Source organism: Epinephelus moara, chromosome 7 (assembly GCF_006386435.1).
Source record: "Epinephelus moara isolate mb chromosome 7, YSFRI_EMoa_1.0, whole genome shotgun sequence".
Taxonomy (NCBI): Eukaryota; Metazoa; Chordata; class Actinopteri; order Perciformes; family Serranidae; genus Epinephelus; species Epinephelus moara.
Genome location: NC_065512.1, coordinates 25,406,896 through 25,423,866, shown reverse-complemented (window position 1 = coordinate 25,423,866; position 16,971 = coordinate 25,406,896). Strand labels below are relative to the sequence as shown.

The 16,971-nt window shown below is 39.7% G+C and overlaps 1 protein-coding gene across 1 annotated transcript in view; it reads left to right on the top strand.

Annotated features, from left to right (window-relative positions):
* Window positions 1-16,971, top strand: part of map2 (microtubule-associated protein 2) — a 134,776-nt gene that overhangs the window by 30,710 nt on the left and 87,095 nt on the right. The window contains exon 3 of the mRNA XM_050048797.1: window positions 7,684-7,736. The gene's annotated coding sequence lies outside the window, so the exon portion shown is untranslated. The remainder of the gene's footprint in view (window positions 1-7,683; window positions 7,737-16,971) is intronic.

The window sequence follows — 16,971 nt, the reverse complement described above, 5'->3', positions numbered from 1 at the left end:
CTGCCTCCTGGGGTGAACATCCTGTTGGCATAAAGAGCTTGAGCTGCTTTTCTAGGAAGGCAGAGTCTGTTTCTGTTTTACCAAAACACAGGTGGGGACATAAGTACTCTTGGTGGAAACTTAGCTAGGATGACTGAGTTGCTAAAATTGGGCTCAAAAATGAAATCCTCCTTTTAAGTGCCAATGACACGTCCAGACATTTATAGTAGTTATTAGAAGATATTGTCCTTATAAATAAGGCTAGATATCCTTTGAGATTTTTATGATGAGTTTCCATACTGATACTAATTGATGAAAGAGGTAGGTCACATCCAATGACAAGGAGTCATGTTTTATCTTCAGTAAACAAAGTGACTTCTCGACTTTCTCTCACATCATTAACATAATAAGGGTAACACATCAATTCTTTTTTTCTACAGGCCTGTTCTTTTTGGCCATTAGAAGACAAAGCAAATCTGCTGCTAACTGCCCTTGGGAATAAATCCATTATTATTCCTCTGGATGTTGATGTCCTCTGATGATAGCGGATAATTTGATTTCCGAATCTCATTTCAGGGATTTTGCAGACGCAAACATAAACTGGATCAAGTTTTCACATGTCTGTCTCCTGTCTTTCTTCTTTCTTTTTTTTTTTGATTAAGTTGCTCAAATCTAATCTTATCACATCAGAGTTTAATTCCAAGCGTTTCATTTGGATGAATAAAACTGTCCCGAGTAGAAGATAAGTTTATAAGTTAAAATGGCCCGCTGTTTCTTCCAGGTTGAACAATACATCACTGTAATAAACAATATCAGACCTGACATTTGGCAGTAACTGTCTCACTAGCTGAGTTAAGTCTTGAAGACAGCTCCTGACTTCCTTTGTCATAGACTGTGTGTAACTCTCTGGGCTTTGGCGTGATGTTGAATTATAGTTACTTCACAGCTTGGAGGTACCTGACAGGGCAAAATTAGGCTTGGGCAGTCTTTTTTTTTCATATCTTCATACCCTCTTGACATTTTAGTGGGCTATACAGTATATTATGGTAATTAACCATCCGTAGCTTTTTCGGTCTGATATATAAACAATATAAACTCACAAAATATCAAGAAATGTAATATTCTCGCTCCTATTTTCCATACAACAATACAGCCGTACACCTTCTGAATTCAAGTTTCTCTCTTTATTTGAACCAAGACTAACTGAAACATGCTTCATTCAAACTTGACAAAAATAAGATTCACCCAAACCACCTTAGTCAGCCTTGTTCATCATCTAGTCAGTTAGTCTAATGTTGAAACGATCACCAGCTGTATTTTAGTTGAAATATCTCCTTGATTGACTGAATAAGATATTAAATATTCTGTTCTTGCTAGCCAACTATTTTTAGTCCTGTAACGTTGTTTACGTTGCCATGCATGACTGACCTCTGGTGGTGCGTTATGTGCACCACATACAATACATCCTCAATACAGCATCTCTGTATGAGAAAGATGAGCATCTGTAGTTTTAACAATATACATGACTTAAACGGGACTGCAACGGACTACAACGGGTCGTGCGCCGGTGACGTCATAGGTGATACAAACATGGGATTTTGACTGGCGGCAAATTCAGAATCAGAGCTCTTCACACACATAAAGTGTAAATAAAAACAAATCAGTTGAGTCTTTCCCCTTTGGATGAAATGGCCAGTCAGGCTACGGAGAGAGTTTAAGAGGTCCTGATCGCCTTTGGTACGACGAGAAAGTGAGACTGATAGGAGGTGTGTGCCCTTTGCAGCTGCCAGACTCTGTGTGGATGAATGACCCTGCCAATTCATTCATCATGTCCTGTCGATTCATTACTTAACATTCACCAGAATTAACTTCTTGGCTTTGAATATCTCATGTTATTGTTGAGATCAACTGACTTTAGCTAGCTAGCTAACGTTAGCCAACTGCCAATTGTCTGCCGCAGACGTAGATGTAGTGACTGGCTGGATCCCACAGCTTTCCGTCTTTACCCTGCTGTGTGATGGCTGTGAGCCACAGATTTCTTCTTTCCCCATTCTTCACTCTATCCGGGAGCAAAGAAAATCGCAATTCTGTTTTTTTTTTTTTCATTGTTTGCTGTGCAGTGAACAACGCAGCAACTTTTCGGCATTATGAACTCCTAGCCGCAACTCGCATCTCTCCCGGGTCGAGTTCAAAACTTTCACCTAAAAGGGAGCGTGGCCGTTGTGACGGCAGTGAGTGACGTTGCGTTGAAGTCATGTATATAACTTGGTGTAACTTGATAATGCCCAATCCTAGGTAAAATCAGTGAAATAGGTGAATCATGTACAGAAAAATAAAACTTCACTCGTCAGATTCCACTGGATTTTTCTAAACGCTGCATTGAAATCAGACCATCAGCTGCAAGTTAAGTGAACAAGAGAAGCACCATCATAAAATAAATATATGCTTTCTTCTTTTTTTTTTCACCGATTCCCTCTCAAATGTATCCCTGTTCTCATGGCCACATAAATACTTGACCAACATGACAGCCCAGCTTGGTCACCACAGACTCAGCTTCTAAATTTTCTAACCATCTGCTACTGGGTCATAAAAGCAGAGATGCCCGGATACAGCAAGGATTAGCCTTTCCGCCTTGTTTTGGCTGTTCTGTCAAATTCCGTCAAGCAAGGAGCTCCGCTGAGCTGTTTCAGGGCTGGGGCAACACAAACAGTAAAAATAATGGAGCAATGTGTGCAAGGAGTGTAATGGTACCGCCAATTGCTTCACTGTATTGGAAATATACGGTATGAATGTGGTTCAAAAGAAACACTCTATAAAGAGGGGACTTTCTCATACTTTCAAATGAATTTATAGGTGTATTCATGTCAACAGAATGCAGTTCCTGCTCTACTTCATTTACCACCTGTGTCATCACAGCATGACTGCAGATCCAATGTCACCTGGTTGTATCTATTCACCTATTTGGCACTGTCCACTGGGGGAAAGAAAGGTATTTTTATACAGCACATCTGATTTCTTTGACACATTAACCAGGTTCAGGGGTTAATCATGGGGTTTGTCATGTTTGGAATCCAGCGTCTTTGTCAAACACCATTTGATCAGATTAAGAATAGTTCTTGTTAATAACAGCAGGGCCGACAGGAAGCTGAGCAGGACGGCCTGCTGAGGTCTCTGAAGGCATCCATCAGGGGTGGACTGCAAAGGGCAACCAAGTTACAGTATACACATGCACTGTTTGCTATAAGCTCACGGGGAGCACGAGGTGTTGGTCCTGTTCATATACAAGTAGTGTTGCCTTACAACAGCAAGACATTTAACTCAGTTGTGAAGGTTTTGTACTAATCTTTTGTTCCTTTTTCAAACAAAGCCTTTGGAAACAAGACAATTCCCAGCATGAAATTCTATTCTTGAGAAAATGTGCTTGTTGGAGCCATTTCACATTGAGGGTAAAAGGTTACTGATTTCAAGACATTTTAAATTATGATGGAAATTCAGACAGACACTGTGCGATTATGGTGCAAAGCCTTAGGAACCGTTGTGTTCCTGAAAAGCTGTCTTTATCTTGAACAGACAGAGTGAAATTAGTCTGATGAAGCTGTGAAATGAGCACAGGCAGCCTTACTTGCTATTTGACTGTACATTGAGACGTTTGCATTATGAAGGCAAGTAATGCCAAAACGTCTGTTTTTGACAATTGAACAATTTCAGGTTTCAGCTTGCAAGAATTTCTATTTTTAATTCATCGATTGATAGTTGAATAGTTGCAGACAATTTATCGATAGAACACTAATGGAAAAACCTGCCTTCTTCCATCTTTTCATTACCTCTTGACCCTCTGTCTTTCCCTGTATGTCTAAGTTGAAGACCTTGTACACATGTTTCAGTTGTCTGGGTAAGTCCATGTGACAGAACAGGTATGTTTCTAATTCAGCTTTTACAGTTGTTTACACCAGCGGCAAGACCCAAAATGTCTTTTTGTCTTTTTTATGTGCTCCCCCCTGCTGGTGCTATGTGGCATTTCTTCTAATCCTATTGCCCTCACTCCTCAGGGGTACAAGATTCAGCTTAATTGGAAAAGTAGACCACATATTGTGTTCAGATTAAAAATAGCTCTACTTTAAAAAGGTACTGTTGGTTGTGTGGGCATGTGGATACAGGTAGCAGTGAGAAGACACTGCAGGAAGTCCAGTTTGGAGACATATCAGACACAATGACACTGCACAGCATGTTATGCTCTTTTGATACATCAGTTTATAGCTAAGTAAGTTTTTTCCTCGGTCTCAATGTCCACTAGTTGAACAGTAGTTACCTGTACATTATCAAAGAACTTGTCTAATTGAAATGAATGAAACTTGATCTCAAGAATGCCTCAAGGGAATTTCTTAAGATTTGGCCCAAACGTCCATCTGGACTCAAGGATGACGTGATTAGAAGTTGGTGGTCAAACGTTTGTTTTTGATTGATTGTAACTAAAGAATTTAGGTTTTTTTTACACAGATGTCTAATAGAATATAATGAAAACACGATGACATTTATTATCCAAAAGGTCAAAGGTCAGCTTCACTATGACATCATAATGTCTTGCAAAAACATTTTCCTGGCCATTATTCAGCACCATATCTCAGGAATAGAAGGGGAGAAATGTGATTGGATTTTGAATGGGTGACACTCATCTTGGGTGTCAATGTTGAATCTGTGTTGATTGTAAAGATCCCCTGTGCAGCCAGGAGGCAAATGTGTGGGAAGCATCCATGTTTTATACATGCAGCTCCACTGCAGCAACATTTGAAGCATTGTCAACTGTCATGGCTACATATGAGTCTGGACAGACATGGATATAAACTGTAAACTGCATGTGGACTGGTTTGTGGAGGCATACAAATTCATATTTCGGTAATTCTACTTTTATATTTTGTTGATTTACTCATTATCTCATATGTCTGAAGAGACATATGCAAATGCAGAAATGTATTAAATCACCTAATCTATAAAGAAAGCACACTTTAGTTCCCAAGACCTTTAACTTAAAGGTCTTAAAGGCTTTAAGAGTCACTTTTATTGCTACTTTTTGTAGTTTATGTGTAGCAATGCTATTATGAATAAGCTACCTCACATCCTTTGTATGTACAGAAGCCCACATTGTGTATCAGGTCTGTGCAGCCAACCAGAGACTTGTGAGCTGAGGCTGTGAGTTACAGCTATTATAGAATGACACTTTTGTCTTGTTTGGAATCAGCTTTTGCCAAAAGGTGTTGGACAGGAGCTTGGAGGTGGAGGTGGAACCCTGATTCTGTTCTAGTTGTGGAAGACTACATGAGCTTTTTAGGCTTTTAAGGATAATTGTGAGTTCATATAGAATTCTTCAAATTCTGCTTGGATGTGCTTTGTGCAAAAAGCTGATTTTTTTCCTAAGTGAGGTACTACAGGTATAAAAAAACACAGCGCTTGTTCTATGTTTACCACATTTAGGGATTTTGGACTCAAATTGTGCCTTCTCTTTCCTTCTTTGTTATATTCATAATGGCACAGCCGGGACCAGTTTGGGTGTGGGGATGGCATCTGCACCAATTGCAGCTGATGACATCCTTGTATATTTATTGGATGTTGATCTCCAAGGTGCTCTGAATGAACCAAGGATGAGGATCATTAATTCCATATCTGAGGACATGCTAAAAACACATTTGTGACAGCCTTGTCTCCTAGAAATTACATTTACATGCCACTAATTTGAAAATACCTTATGAGGGACAATTATATTTGCTGTCCATACAATCTGGAAATCCATCGGTAAAAAAAACAATGTAAATTGCAGAATCTGTCTTGAGAGATTACTGTCCACATAATAAGACAACGTTGCTAATGAATGTATCTGGCAAGTTGCAAAAATGTTGATACTGAACGTTTGAGCAAAATGTTAACTGACCACAATTGTTTCCTGCCAAAATAGGCAATGTTGCAATACATTATCCACTTGTAGTGACTACAGATTTTTTTTAACACCTTTTTTAATGACATCTCAACCAAAGTGCCTTTGTTGCCTCAACCTAAGACAGGACCTGCACTTTGTCTGCATGCCATTCAGCCACCTCCTTGTTAAGCCTATGCAGTGCTGTGTCATGTTGTCTCAAAATATGATCGTCATCGCCTTTCAGAGACATACAAACATTGGTTGTTTGTGATAACATTTTTTTTCTTGTATCTTGAGTCCCTATGCACTGCCACTGCGTTATGGCAGTAATGAGGTTACTTAACCGTATTGCCAGAATAAATGTTGGCATTTAACGTTTTGGCAAACCATGGATATGTTATATTTGTACATTTCATATGTGAAATTTGCATGTTTCATGTGTAGTGGTTATGTTGAGTTTATATTTCTTTACATTTCAGTTTTTAGTTTTTTAGTGTTGTTAGTGTTGACACTTGGTTAAAGCTAGGACGACATTGTGTTTTTGGTTGAAATATACAGTTTGGTTGGCCCAAACATGGCTGAAAATGTCTGGATTTCTTGTTAAAAAACACTAGCTTTGTTGTTTGTTGGTCTTGATCATTGGTCTGCTGCTGCTTGACAGCTGTCTCGCTGAGGTGTCGCACCATCCACCATCCCTTCCCCCTCCTTATTTACTAGGTGTCATGCCATCCACCACCCCCTCCACCTCCTGATGAGAAACACAAATGTAACGTGTGGTTGACAGAAACCTACAATGTCAACATATTCTGGCGACTTTGTCTACATTTGTTGTGTCCATGGTCACAGACTTTGTATGTTGACTTGGTGAATGAGATTACAAGCATTCAGGATGAGGTTTTTCCAAAGGTATGATGCTGCACTTCCACAATGAGTTTGGTCATTTGTTTGTCAGTTTGGGTGGTTTTTGGCACCAGGCAGCAATACCCCTGAGGTGTATGGAGAGATTCAGGAAATGTTAAAGCGACCCCAGCTTTCCCTGGTGTGTGACTATCATATCCTAACTCTCTGGGATTAAATAAGAAAAACTTTGCTGTCCAAATTGATCATAGAAAAGAATATTGGAAATGTCCGCTGCTCAGTATTTTGACAGGATGATTTATATAGTCGATTACAACTTCAGTGCCATTCACATTGACATGAACCCATCGCCCTCTTGCTGAGATACCCACAGTAGCCCACTGTGTCTACATGTATCAGTATGTTCAGACTGTGGCTGTCGGACTAAAGCCAACTAGGTTGTGTCTGCGCTTGTGTATCTGTTAAATGGAGCTACAAGGTCTTGTTTACCCTTTTTAAGGCTTTCTACTGTGTGTGTTTTTGTCAGCCGGAGGGAGGCATCAACAACCACACGCATGCACACACACATACATCGATAAGCTCTCCCTTTCTTGCTGTCACTTTATCTCTTTCTCTATGTCCCTCCTGTGCACTGTGTTACTCCCTGCAGGGTGAAAGCACAGGGCTTCCTTTAGATCCACAACTGATTGGAAGCCACTCTCAGTCATACTCTCCCACCTCAGCTGCTTCTTACTACTTTCTCACCTCTGCCACCACCTCCCTTCTCTCCATCTGTCTCAAAGATATAGCGATGGTGTGTGTTTGTGTGTGTGTGTATGTGTGTGTGTTAAACCAAGGTGCCACCTGCCACTGCACTCCCAAAGTACTGGCAGCCAAATCTAATCTCTCCCTCCTTCTCTCTCTCTCTGTCTCCCCCTCACTACTGTTCTTGCCTTCAGGTCTTGGATGTTAGCCTTTCCTCTGAGCCACAGACAACATCCCATCTAGCCAGGTGAGTCTCTTGATATATCCCTCTCTCTCTCTCTCTCTCTCTTTGTTTTGTCACCTCACCCCCTGTCTCTTTCTCTCCCCCTGTCTCTCCATCCTGCATATGCTTTTGGGTTCTGCTGCAAAGATGCTGCGTCACTGTGCTGATTTCATATAGACTCAATTGTAATTTCACTGTAGGGGGGGGAAAAAGATGCATCTCTCCTTTGTCTCACCTGCTGCTCCTGCCATCTCTGTCACCTTGTCATGCCATGCTGGGGAATATGTGTTTTTATGCATTTTTTTTTTTTTGTATGTCACCATCAATCATCCAAGACTCCAAGCATATGCTTTTTTTTTTAATCTTACATCGGTTAAGTCATTTTTGTTGAGTGTATATGTGTGAAAACAACAGGCTTTATTAGAGGTGTGTGTGTGTGTGTGTGTGTGTGTGTGTACATGTCTAGACACTCCCAGACAGTTTCACTTTCACATGGCTCAGGTGCAGAGTGAAAAGAAAAGCCTTATTATCCCCGCTAATTGAGACACAGTAGATTCACTCTGTTTGTCCAAATTAATTTCTGGTCACCTCTCGGCCAATTGGAAGTGACAAATTAAAAGGGTGAAGTACAAATCACCCAGCACCCCATCCAGAAGAAGATGGACTCACCAACTTAAGATCTTTTGCCTTTTGATCCCTTGGTTAAAGCAGCACAATCAGGCTGGGTTGGTGAATAATGGCTATGTGTAGGTTACTGACATTACTAAGATCATTTTAAGTACAGCTTTAACACTTTCAACCTGATGGATGCAATTTGCACCCATAATTCTATTCATTTTCTGTCAAGTCAATACAGAACACGTCAACATCAAACAAGTATCATATGAATCAGCTGAACTTACTGCAGCTCCTCATTCATATGGCCTGCTTTTATGTCAGAATGGGTGCAGGTAATCCTCTTTGGAGTGGAATGTATATAGATGTTGTATCCAGTGAAAGGCCATCATGGACCACTGTGTCCTGGTGTTGAAGATAAACATTATACATAAACATTTTATTTAAAAGGGTTATTAAGTTAAAGGTTCCGAAAGATAAAACAGTCAGTAGCTGCTCCCAGCAGAGCCGATCAGACCAGATCGAGGGATAAGAGGAGCAGCTGCTGTGAGTGAAAGCAAACTTTAGATCCAGTACACTACAGGGTAAATTTCACTTTAACTGTGCCTGCCATTTTGCTGATCCATCTGTGGCGTCCTGCTGTTGAGCACTGGATTATCGAACGGTATATATATTCCAACGGTGCACCTAATGAATGGTCCAATCCCAAAAAGAGAAAATCTAAATGTGGCAGCAGATGTTTTAATCGTGGCAGCTTGCCACAACATAAATGAATGTGTGGGACACCCTGCTGTAGCAAACTCAAACATCAGAGGTGTAACTTTTGGAATGGATGCTTTTGTTCCAAGTTGTTGGATGAGCAGGTCTCTAAAAAGCTGCAAGCCATTCGCCCATCCTGAACAGGCAAGTTTTGAACGGCCACTGCATTAGTAATGAACAGCATGGAGAAGTCAACAAGAATTCATGACATTACTCTCTATAAACAATTATTATGATGTGAAACTGCTCTGCTGCTGTGTGACCCAGGTACCATTTTTGCGGTGGTGTTCTGAGGCATTGGTTTCTGTAATATGATTCAGCAAAAAAACAAAAATTGCAATATAATTACAGTATTTAATATGCAATTTGTACAGCAATTACCTTGAACTTGAATTTACCTTCACTTAAAGTATTGTGTCATCAGGACACAAGTTATGGGTCATCTGTCCATCATCACCCCCTTAGCTACTCAATCTGCATGGCTGTGTTCTTATTACTGATAAAACTAGCTAGCATCCGTAAATAAAGTTAAATAAATAAAATGATAAATAATTAATTAAAAAAACTTGACCACTGAGGAGTTTCTTTCGAGGAGGTAGGGGAGATAAAAGGCCTAACAAAGGTTTTATAACATACAAATGCTTGGTTTAAATTATCCCCCCCACCTGCACACACACATACACACACACACCCATAGGCACTGGCTGCTGCACAACAACATCGTTGATATAAAACCAGTCTTCTCTGCAAGAAATGTGGAGAAGCTCTGCTCTAAACAGTTTCATCATCACTGTCAACACATCAGTGAGACTTAAATTATATTTAATTTACTTTTTAGACGGTATGAACTGACTGCAGGTGACAGTATTCACTGCCAGTTTTTCATACACCTGTCTCGTAAATATCCTCAACTCTACATTAGATATTGATCATTTAGCTTCTTTATGTACTTTACTCTAGCTCCCTCCCCTTTGAACACACACACACACACACACACACACACACACACATTCGGTATGGCCTAGCAGGGTGCTGTTTGTCAGTTTTTGCCAACAACCTGTACATTCAAACACAGTTAAAGTAACTGATGTGGAAACATGTAAGCCTTCCCTAAGTCCCTCTCTCCCCCGCTGTCTTCATGATGGAAAACGTAAGTGGCATTTCCCAGCAGGTCTGTTTGACCTTCTCTTGTTTGTTTAGCCTCTCTTCTCTCCTTTTCTCCTTACCTCTCCATCACACAGGTGGCTGAACCAAAAAGGCAGGTGGTCCTGACCTGGAGACATCTCACTTTGTTTACATCCTAGCTATTTGTCCAGTTCTTGTATCAGCTATTAGACCCATTACAAATTACAACCCACTGCAGATAGAGAGGATATATGTCATTTGTACATTTCATATACTTTGCAGTACTTTTTATGAATATCAAGGATCATCTACGCAAAAATAATCACTCACTAAATGTAAAACATCAGCCTTGTAAGCCCAGATTAAACCAAAGATTTATGACAAGACAAAACTGTCTTTAAACAGGGAAAAGTTGCGATGGTGTAAACTGTCCTGGTGGTGGTGGTGTAATGGTGTGGGGGATATTTTCTTGGCACACTTTGGGCCCCTTAGTATCAACTGAGCATGGTTTAAACACCACAGCCTACCTGAGTATTGTTGCTGACCGTGTCCATCCCTTTATGACCACAGTGTACCCATCTTCTGATGGCTACTTCCAGCAGGATAACACACCATGTCACAAAGCTCAAATCATCTCAAACTGGTCTCTTGAACATGACAATGAGTTCACTGTACTCCAATGGCCTCCACAGTCACCAGATCTCAATCCAATAGAGCACCTTTGGGATGTGGTGGAATGGGAGATTCACAACATGGATGTGCAGCTGACAAATCTGCAGCAGCTGTGTGATGCTATCATGTCAATATGGACCAAAATCTGTAAAGAATGTTTCCAGCACCTTGTTGAATATGGCACAAAGAATTAAGGCAGTTCTAAAGGCAAAAGGGGTCCAACCTGGTACTAGCAGCCTGTACATAATAAAGTGGCTGGTGGGTGTATTTCAACAGCCAATCAGCTTTCAGCAAAGTCAGCTGATCATGTCAGTTTTGGACAGAGGAATGAGTGGATCACCATATCAATTTGTTTGAGGAGCAGTCATGTCTGTATGACAAAAGCCTTAAAATTTACTCAAATAAGAACAGGATTATTTTAACAAACACTGAGTGCTGTTCTTTAAATTATTGTATTTTTTTAATTCAGTCCATCTGAAGCTCAGATTTTTTCTCAGTTTCATCTCTAAATGCAGCTGTAGTTAGTATCCCACTATCACCGTCCTCATTCATATTTTAAGATGCTACACATTATATACAGCTACTAAAAAGCCAGAAGTTAAAACAGAAGTACAAATTTGTTGCTATGGAGTGGTGATATATTGTTTCATCTAGTCACATTGATGTAAACTGGCAGGTCTCAGGACATTGCAGAGCAGTGCATTGCAAGTAGTTGCAAGTTTTAACTTGTCTTGTTGCGACTCTTTGATCTGAACTGGGGTTTATATTATCCTAAGGTCCTGGACATACATTTTTGCAGAGACACTTTTCCCAGCGTGCTTGAAATAAAAACCCTTCATCTTGTTTTTAGTGTTTTATTGAACTTAATTTATTCCTGAGTGCAGGCAAAACAGCCGAAATATGACATGTGTTATTGATTATGTTATTTGTGTCATGAAAGTGTCAGCGCATGTGTTATATTATTCAACAGGGCCGCATTAAAAATGTAGGCAGTATAAGGGTGAGAAATGCTATCAACAAGCTCTGAATTATTAAAATATAAACACAAATCATGAGCACTAGTTCACTCAATATATCATTTCGAACCTCTGATGATATTCTTTTAAAATTCCTATGAGGACTTAAAGCATATCTTGTAAGATTAGTGACTTTACATTAGGGCTGTACCTAGAAATATGTCAGTTGAATCAGATCTAGCTTTTCAATGGGAATATTTGACTATTCATTCCTTGTTTTCCATAGAGTTAAGCGGGACTTTCAGGGTAACACTCATATCACTTAATGTAATAAACAAGCTAACTGCGCTAACAACGGATCGGAAATGTAAAACAACATTTATTACCAACACTAAATATCAAACAAAATCCAGGGACTCTATCAAATCAAGTTGCTGTGATCTGTAAATACACCACTTCTAAGCAAAAGGCAGAGGATAACGTTATTTTGGAGCCTTGCGGCGCAAAGCTTCCCGTCCACCGGGCAGCTGACTCCGTGAACGCAGCCGCTTGTACTAAAGAGTAGCATGAAAGTGACGAGCGTTCACGTACAGAGCATGGCACACTGACTGGCAAATTACTTGAGGCAATCTCAGTTGACTGACGGGCCTCTGACTGATGATTCAAATCTCCGACTTCGAGGGGGCAGCCCTACTTTACATTCTTTTTAATAGCATCAGAATAATAATATTCCTACAATAATAATAACCTTTTTGTGCATGAGGTCCTTATTATGATTCATGTGACTTCTTCTATTGTCTCTGTGGTTGTGATAGTATTAATTTTTAATGGTATTTCTGATTTACAGTCACATTACTAAAGCGAAAGAGAGTGAGACAGTCATAATAAGCGTATGTTGTTCAGTGCCATTTACTGTAGACTGTAGAGAGAGAGGGAGAGTTAGTAACGTTCATGTTGTCAGCCACTGCAGCAGTGATGTAATGGCCCAGACTCCCCCCTCCCCGACTCCTCAGGCTAGACTTTCATTTTCTTTCCTTCTCTCTCTTCTTGACCACCTCTCCTCTGCATCTGTTTTCATCTCTTTGTCTCTGGTTTCATTTTCATCTCACTCAGCTACCCAGCTGCCTCCCAGTGTCCTTTGCTCTCTTTGTTGTCATACATACTAACAAGAATGGTTATGAAATAAACATACATAAAAATGTGGGTTGTTTTTTTTCTGCATACAGTATTTGCAGATGTGTATCTTTGTCTCCATCAGAACTGAGCTTTATAGATAAGACTGTATTAAAAACAATAGTAATGGGTGCAACAGGTTTTTCGTTTTCAACTGACAGAAAGCAACAGTTTATATCTGAAAGCCATAGAAAAGCCTTTTTCAATCCTAAAATCCCAAAAGAGCTCAGTTCTTGTAGACTAAGGCTTACATCCTGTGATCTGAAAACATTATGTCTTTTCACCCCTGATCAGATTTGTTAAGGAACAAAGTACATACTTATTTTTGAGACTCCCTTGAAACTTGATGTTTCACTAGGGGGTGGTGCCTCACGCCTCGTGTCACACAAACACATACAGTGTTGTTTGCTAGATGGGCTTTCTTGTCGGCTCACACTGGGTCGTCTTCTCACTTTTCGGATAAGCTGGCAAAACTGTAACCTAAATAGTTGTTTAGTAACCTATGCTCTATCTCAGATCTGATACTTCCATTAGTACACTAACATGCAGCATTCTGTATACACTGTGTTGTTACTTGTCTAGTGTGCAAAATTTTACAGGGTAGTGTTGTCTCGAAAATAAAATGGCTGTTGGGCACTTCATGAAAGTAATGGTCACAAGATTCCACAACTTTTCTACTTGTGCTCATTGGACGAACAACTGTCACTCGTCAAAATATGTTTGCTATATCTGCTTGTTTGCCCCCTTGTCTTCTTCTGTATTTAGGCCTACTTGTTCATTGTATTTAAATGAACGTGCATTTTGGCACATTATAAATGTCTGAGGCTGATGCTAATGCGTTAATAATAGCTGCTGCATTTTGCGAATATTCACAACTTGTCAAACATCTGACCATAAATCTGGTACTAAAATCTTCTTCGGTGAAGACGACCATTTAATATGCAGAAACACCAAACGTAACTACGCCCCTAGACCGTATAGTTTATGCCACAACACATGTAACATCAGTGCATGATTATAAAATGTGTGGCTTTTAGCTAGCTGCAAAGCTAATGTTAGCATTTGTGTTATTGATTGTGGTACCAAATTATTACAGAATTAACCCAATAACCTGATGGCTTATATCTGAGAATAGTGTAGTAGCAGCGAAAAATACATGTGTATTTGTACAATGCTTCACTGTTCACTTAGTCCACCAACATTCTACAAATTTGAAATGTGTTTGTTGTCCTGTCCCTTCAGCTACAGAGGCACCATTGACGGTTAGAAGTGTCCAACCCTCCACACTCAACTTTTTGACTGTTATGATTGCACTGCATTTTGCCATACTTCTCAGCGTAAACACACCTATACACTCAAAATAGCAAGAATAAGTACAGAAGTTTCCGATTTGAGACAAAGCACTAATTTTTGCCTTCACAATAAAGTTAAACCTACAGGAAACCTAATTGTAACTTCAAACAGAAAGGATCACTTGTGTCATTATTATTATTATTTTATCATCCATGTACGAAAATCCACTTAAATTTTACGTATTTGTCCTGCTCGCATGGCTGCAAAAGGGACTAGACTTCCCTGCAGTTGATTTTTACCTAACTGACAATAAATTTCCTAAATTGACCATCATAACATTACACTGGAAAACATGTACAACTAAGTAGTGTGAAAATATAGTGACATTTAGATGAACTAAATGGAGGGTCCGTATTCTGATATCAGTGTAGTGTCCTTCATCAATAGATGCACAAACAGCCTACAAGGCTATAGACTATTAATTTCTATGTACACAGCTGTGATGCCAAATACAAAAATTATAGGAAAACACAAACTGTATATTCTGTATGCTGTCATACTTGTATGTATATTTTAGTCTAGATTGCCTAAATTTCCAAGCTTAAAAAATAAAACTCTTTTTGATCCATAGAGGTTTTATTTTTGTAAAACTTTCCTGGAGCTGAGAAGCAATTTAAAATACTGTGACGTCATCACAATGTGAAGTCTACGAGCCAGGCAGGAACTCTAATACTCTAATAATACTGCGCATTCAGCGGATTGCATACCATGCAAGTAAACCAACCAAAAAATTTTAGCTAAAAATGTTTAGCCTGCAGGTTAGCAACTCCATCGGAATGAATAGGTGCCATCTTCAGATCTGGTATCGAGGTATTATCATAAATCTAAATTGTTCCCTTACCCTGTTTAGTGGACAGACATGAGAGTGGTATCTTTCATGTTTAACAAGGTTTTATAAAAATTGAATGATCTACATTTGAACACTTTTCTACAAGAAAATGTTTGAATTTAGAGACACTGGCCAATAACAGAAATTCTGTTCTTGGTGTGAGTTGGACACACTACAGTTAAACTGTCTCTCATAATAGGTCTTTTCATTCACACTTCACTGACAGTAGTTACTAGAACTTGGAGAGGAGGAATAATAATAGAGCCTTTTATAACCGTCACTTCCTCTATTATATTTGTACTCCACTTGTGCTTTTTTAAGACCGGGTCATGAACAATAGCTCAGATTACAATGTGAGAATATATGGATTGAATATTGGGCTCTGAATTGCAGACAGTTAGGTCTCATTGTTGGACTGCATTGTCCAAGTTTGATGGACTGACATAATGAAACTTAAGTTGAATAGCACTGTATTGAGCCGGAGTGGAATTTGCCTTAGCATACAGAGACTCAGCGGTTCATACTGACAGTGCGCACAGCGAACTCATGCCCTGCTCAAATTGTGTAACAGTTCTTTTATTCACTTCATTAGTTACACAAGATTTCAGCCAGAAACAAGAAAGTGTACTTGAGGAGTGTACTCTGTCACCCCTCAACACACTTCAGCCAAAAATGCCAACTGGTGTAAATGAGATGGCAAATGGTTTTGAAACTCAGATTCTACTGTACCCAATGCAATTAAAACACAAAAGTACAAGTACACAAAAGTAAGGAACAATCTCCTCTCTTAAAACTATTGTATTTGTATCTTGCACATAAAACTTACCAAAGACAGTGTCTTGCTTGCACAGATGTTGCGATGGTGCACATTAAAACCCAGAGACAATGTCTGGCTGCTTTGTTCCTTTTTCCTTAATAATTGAAGCTTAAAGTTTGAACTGTGCGTACATTCACACACACACTCACTCTCATACATTTCCGGTAGATCACAGCACTCAGTTATTCTGAGGGAGAGCAGGTTAATGAGGAGAGGGCTGATAAATGAGAGGCTAATAGAGAAGAATAATCACTTTGCCCAACTTAAACTCTGGGAGAAATTCTATTGAATAGCACAGATTTTTCATTTTAGGTATCAATTACATTTTGGTATTGCTTTTTGCAGGCTGTCACACGGACATGGTAAGGAAAAGCTTTAAATGAATGGGCGGATTACTGACTTATTGAACTAGAAGTTCCATGCATGCAGTAATTACTTGGGGGAAAATCTCATCTCCTCGCTCTGAGGTGACTCAGGTTTTTTTGTTTTGCTTTCTGTTGTTAGTTTCTTTTCATCTTTAGAAACACTGCACGTATCATTTCCAAAAATGTGGGTGATGTCATCTGCCCTTAAAAACAGCATGGTTTAAACCCGTCGTCCATACATACCGTACACAGTAGAGGAGGAATCGTCTTGATAGGACATTTTGTGAGTGACAAGTCCATCAAATTAAACAGCTAAATATGTTTGTTCATCCATCCATCCATTTTCTAACCGCTTATCCTCTTGAGGGTCACGGGGGGGCTGGAGCCTATCCCAGCTGACATTGGGCGAGAGGCAGGGTACACCCTGGACAGGTCACCAGACTATCACAGGGCTGACACATAGAGACAGACAACCATTCACACTCACATTAACACCTATGGACAATTTAGAGTCACCAGTTAATCTGCATGTCTTTGGACTGTGGGAGGAAGCCGGAGTACCCAGAGAAAACCCACGCTGACACGGGGAGAACAT